This window comes from Euprymna scolopes, chromosome 31, assembly GCF_053919585.1.
Source record: "Euprymna scolopes isolate OS-2025 chromosome 31, ASM5391958v1, whole genome shotgun sequence".
Classification (NCBI taxonomy): Eukaryota; Metazoa; Mollusca; class Cephalopoda; order Sepiida; family Sepiolidae; genus Euprymna; species Euprymna scolopes.
This window is the reverse complement of record NC_136512.1, coordinates 41826747-41833086: the sequence shown is the minus strand read 5'-3', so window position 1 is coordinate 41833086 and position 6340 is coordinate 41826747.

Here is a 6340-nt window from a genome sequence, read left to right as displayed (position 1 = left end):
CCTTCAATAATTACAAGAAACCTTCTCTACTACTAATAGCAATGGCCAAAGATTCATTATCTGAAAGTACTTCTTTTAAACTCCTTGGCCTAATGTTCACAAGAAACATGAGTTGGAACAAGTACATTGAGAGCATTGCCAGGACTGCTGCGAGGAAGATAGGCTCTCTCTACCGTGCTAGAAAGCTACTAACGCCTGAAAGTATCCTATATCTCTATAAGGCCACCATTCGCCCATGTATGGAGTATTGTCATATTTGGGCTGGTGCATTTGCTACTAGTCTCTCGCTTCTAGACAAGGTCCAAAAGAGAGTCTCCAACTTGATAGGTCCTGAACTGTCATCTAAGCTTCAGCCTCTGTCCCACCGACGAAATGTTGCATCCCTCTGCCTGTTCTACAAGTAATTTTAATGGTGAATGCTCTAACGAACTGCAAGCACTTGTGCCCCGTGACATAAATACCCTCGGCAAACCCGACAAGTAGCTAAATCCCACCCTTTCACAGTAGAGATCCCTAGATGTAAGAGAGCTTTTTACTCCAGTAGTTTCTTCCCCAGAACTGCTAAACTTTGGAATTCCATTCCAGGTCCCTGCTTCTCCAACTGTACTGAGATGCAGAAGTTCAAGTGTAACTTTAACCTTACACTTGAATAAAAACATAAAACTTTAATTAAACGTGGAAATACGATGTAAAAAAAATAGCGCAGATCACTCTCTGCATTAGTACCAAATATTATTTAAGCACGTTACCAATCCGTAAATTTTCTTTGAAAAAAAACTGTACTTTCACCTAACAATTTATAGTTTTAATAATAAAAAGTACATATTTTCTTATATCGAAACAACTGTTTAAAAAAACAAAAACAAAGAAAAAAAACAAAAACAAAATAAAACAAAAACAAAAAAAACAAAAACAAAAAAACAACTTCGACTTTTATTCAAAATGCAAGCGAGCAACTTTTTTTTGCCTGATATAAAGAAAAAAAATTTTAAATTAAAAAATTTGGAAGATAAAAAATTAATTTAAATTTTTAAAATAGGGGATGTTTTTTTTTACTTATCGAGTAAACAGAAAATGAAATCTAATTCGTCTCGTCAAATCGTGGTGTATGAAATGAATTGAAACAGGTCCGCAGTATCAGCTTACGAAAAATATTTTTATTTTATTTAATATTTTATAATTGGCGATGTTAATTTATTTTGATAACATAGAAACATCCCTCGACTCTAAAGATGGATTGTCTGAAAATTTCAAATAAATTGGTCATGTAGAAATATGATTTTATCGATTTTGAACGAACCAAGAATTACATTTTTATATATATAGATAGTTGTGTTCTTATAACAAAAGTTGCCACCGCATTTGTTTCAGTGTTTATCTACAGGATTTTTAATACATTCTCAGCTGCAAGAATTGAATTTTGTTTTAGGGTAAAATGATATCCAATAATTGAACAATAACACACGATCTTTGTTCGTGTGTAATACATGTTTAGCTTTTTGGTGTTTTCTTTTGTAAATTTATTGTTTGACTGAATACTCTAAAAGATATTTCAAAGAATGCTATTCTTCTCATCAGAGGATAGAAAGAAATCAGCAAATTATATTTGTAGCAAAGCTAGAATTTGCTGGTTAAGGCATTAAATGAAATTGCGAATTACGATAGTCATAAATTGCAAAAATGTATGCGTCCTTTAAAACAATGTGCTGACGAGAGAATTTGTTTACTTCTTTGTTATAAGTGTAGCGATTTTAATAATTTTTCAATCTCACAACTATTGAGATGACGTAGCAATTTTTATACGGTTTTCTTTTGCATTTGAATGTTCTCGCTCGTGAATTAATGCATTGTTAAGCTAGAACATTTTTGTGTGGGATAGCACTTTCACCCAAACATTTTCTGTCGACTTATAAACAGTCAGACTTTCAGCATTGTGCCTTCTTTGTTTTTTGACTTGGGTGAGAGGTTGAGATAAAAGATTTGAACTCAATCTAACTCTGCCTTTTCTACAAGTATTTTAGTGGTGAATGCTCTGACGAACTGCAAGCACTTGTGCCCCCACGACGTGAGCACCCTCGACAAACCCGACAGGCTGCTAAATCCCACTCCCACACTGTAGAGATCCCTAGATGTAAAAGATCTTTTTACTCCAATAGTTTCTTCCCCAGAACCGCTAGACTCTGGAATTCCATTCCAGGTCTCTGCTTCCCCAACAGTACTGACGTGCAGAAGTTCAAGTGTAATGTGAACCGACATCTTGCAGCCCAAATCCCTACATAGTACCCCAGTAGTTGTTGCCCCTGATAGTAGCCCCCTACACCAAAGTGGCAATTTGCCTTGTTTGGGGTGAAAATGTAATAAAAAAAAAATTTTTTAAAACCCCCCAAAAAATAACATGTCACTTCGACATAATATCCCTGTTTTCATAACTTTTCCACTTTTGGTTTGTTGATATTTAAATAAAATTCATTTAAATTGTACAAGTTTGTCCTTATAACCAAACTATGGTTACCCGTTTTTTCTCATGCATAGCAAGGTCAGTGAATAAATATCTATGCAGCAATTACTACAAAATAAAGATCCTGACATTTTCTCCCCTCTCTACTACTGCACTGTTTTGGTTTTCTGTGCACATCATGAGATCAAGGACACCCACAACTGCAGAGATTGTGGTGGAGTTGGATTCTCACACAATTGAGCCATTTTTCTTTTTATTATTTATTTCAAAGTTTCTACGCCTTCTAATATATTGGTAGCTTTTTTGTGTTTTATTTTTTGTCAGCAGACATTATTTGTTGCAACATAAGCCTTTGTCACTAAATTTTCAAGCTTGGTGGAAAAGAAAACGTGGTTTGGAAGGAGAGTGGAGGAGAGACTATAAACAGGATACAAAGGAATTCGAGTCAAAAACAAGTACATGGAAGAGCAGTGAGGGAGGAATGGACGAGAGAAAGAGGTGATAAGAATAAAAAAAAAAAAGGAAGAAAGAAAGAGGGTAAATACCTACCCCTCACACTCTCTTTTTCTTATCTCCTGAAAATGTTATTCCAATAAACTAACAAAGACTACTATATGGATGTATAGACGTATTTAAAAATGTTATTTTAAACTGATGGAACCTCCTGTAGAGATCCATTTCAAATAAATAAGTAAAATATAATTATTTTAAATTTCACATTCAAGATGACGCTATGTCATCACCACCATTATCATCGTCATCATCATCGGTTTAGCATCTGTTTTATATGCTGGCATGTGTTGGGCGACTTTAAGAAATTGACTTACAAACTAACCTATTTCTACCCAGGTCTTTATTTATCCCTCTTTCTCAGAAGTTAATTTTATCACTTCTTCCCATGTTTTCCTTGGTCTTTCCCTGTGAACTGGATCCACTAACTTAACTGTTGTACATCTACTAACACAAGAACTCTTATCTATTCTTTCAATGTGGCCATTCTATCAAAGTTCTGTACACGGCTCTCTATACTGTCCAAATTAAATCTTTCTCTGAAGTCATCAGAACTAAGCCTCTCTTTAAGGATAACATTTTACATTCATTGTATCTTACTTAAATCATTTCTCTTCATGCAACACATGTCTTCAACCCTCACTTGCCAGTTTTCATTTTCACATATTATAACACTGTGTACACATTCTTGATAGAATTTTCTCTTGGTAATGGTAACGTTCTACTGGTTCCCAACTTTTGTAATCACACTAGCGGCTGTTCAAATTCAAGCTAACCCTAACCCTCTGAACAATCTCAATAGTTTTGTCATCCAGATATATTTTCTGCCCAGCAGAGTTCTCATCCATCTCCATTGTCTTACACTTCTCGCACAAATACTCTTTCAAGGTTAAGTGTGATCGACTAATTGACAGAGCCTCTTACGGGGGACGATTATATGCATCTAAAAAGTGAAGTTCCATAAATAAAGCGGAAATAGAGAGAGGATGAGACAGAGAAAGAGAAACGTAAAAAAAAAAAATTTTAAAGAGAAACGAAATAAACATAAATTTTAAAGAGAAATGAAATAAACATAAATTTTAAAGAGAAACGAAATAAACAGATAAATTTGTAGTGAACTACTACTATGATGCTACTACGGTATGCTTCCCTTATTTCTCTCTTTTTCCCTACTCTTCTACTTTTCCCTTCCTTTCTTCTCTCAACGTCACCAGAGGTTTCAGCCAATCGGAATAGAGGACTGTCTCGGAGGGAGATACAAAGAAGAAATTTGTCTCAGACAAGCGGAAACGATAGAAGCATCAACACACGACGGACCAGTTTCCCTGAATAAAGACTTTTATCAAAGAAAATGTACCATCCTCTTTGTACCCTATATCTTGGAAACCTTTATAAAACATCATCAATCCTAAAGTCTCGTCGCACTTAATTATAACCGATGTTTTCTTTTACCAAACCATTCTTTTTCAGCACTCTTGTTCTCTCTCTAATGTCGGAAGTGCCCCAAAAAGGGGACCGACCAAAATGGTGACCCTTTTTCAAACATCGTTAAAATTTATGGTAACCACCATATATTTTTTTAGAGAGCTTCCCTACAACATCAAAGAAAGACGTTTTTTCTCTTGCTTCTGTTCAGCGCAGACAAACGTTCTTACTTTATTACTTCTTCACTGTGACACTGCTTTAAAATTTGGCAAGCTACACCTAAATATGTCATTGTTATTTATAGAAGGACTTTGTTTTCCTTTCATTTGATGACTCTTTTATTACAAATTATAGGAATTAGTCTTACAGTCCATGCAAAGATTAGTTGCTAAAAATGCACATAAACAACCATCTTTTTCCCTATAAATTACATATGTATTTAATTCTAAAAATAACTTCCATCTCTGGAACATGTTACCACAAGATTATTTCTTTAAGAATTAGAATATGGTCATCTTCAAGTCCAATATCAATCCTCTCACAATATTCATCATCATTTATCTGACAATCTATCCATCTCATTGACTCTTATTCCCGAGTGGCTTTTGGCATTGACAAGTAATGACTTATTAGTAAACAATAAAAAAAAAAGATGGAATCTCCTGTAACCCTGCTATGTTTCATGGTGATCAAAAATTTATTAGGGAGAATTTCATATGTAACAATGATATGACAATGGCAAGAATAATGCAGGACATCTGAGGAACATGAAAGAAGTACTGAAACGACACCTCAGCTGGAAATTAAAAAAGAAAAAATGTGTTTTAACCAAGTTAGCATAGCTGTCAGAAAATTGCAACAAGTCTAACACTTCTAATAGTAGACGATACTACATACAAAACTGGTTTTATCTCAATATATAATAAAATGACTGCAGAAATTCCCCAAGTGTCATAGGTTTGCAACAACAGATACCACATACAAATTCAATACCTCTAAGCTAATAGCCACTATCTTCGGTAGCTTTTGAACACCATTGTAGACACATTCAGTCGTGATAAAATACTACTTTGCATCCTACGAGCAATATCATCACAATCGCAACATCTTTTGACAAAGGAGTCCCTATTTTTCTCTCTAAATATTTAGGTCCTACCACTGCTACCAGTTGTCACCAGGATGAATTCTACATGTTCTGCAGATTCTGTGATTACACCGACCATAACTGGCTCATAAATACATAGACCTAACATAACCTTTTCAATTTCCGATTTATTTCCTCGCCAAAGTCTGTCCATTTTGATTAGCTAAGATCTAAAAATCCTCATATTCCAGTATCAAGTTCTTTGCTTTATAAACAAACGCTTACTAACATTAAAATATTGCATCACTAAGAGACATAGTATTGCACTTGGCGTCAAGTTCAATTAATGCAAAGGTAAAAACACAAACAAACAAAAAACAAATTAAAAAAATACAAAAGTTTATTTGTTAATTATTTCATCTTTTCCATTCGATTTGACAACATTAATATGTTTTCCATTATTATGACAATGAATATCATATGTAAAATTGTTGCTGACAAATAGTTTTTATATAATAATGTCATGCTTTCTGACGGGCAGCCAAACAACATATGAGCACGCATTGTTTGGCTTATGGCTAAACTATTTGTCAGCGACATTTTTACATGTGTTATTTATTTACAGATTAGCCGAAAAAACTATAAATATCGTCAAATTATGATAAATGTAAAAGGCGGTGAAAAACAATCAATTTAACCTTTTTTAACCTTGAACATTACTTTTATTAATGCTCTCTAGAGAGTATGGCTATATTGAAGATGTTAACTTTGGACTAAATTGAAGAGGTTAGTTCACAAATAATTGCGTTTTTTTTTTTATTATTATGCCAAGAAAAATATGGAAGTTTATTGGGCAAAATAAA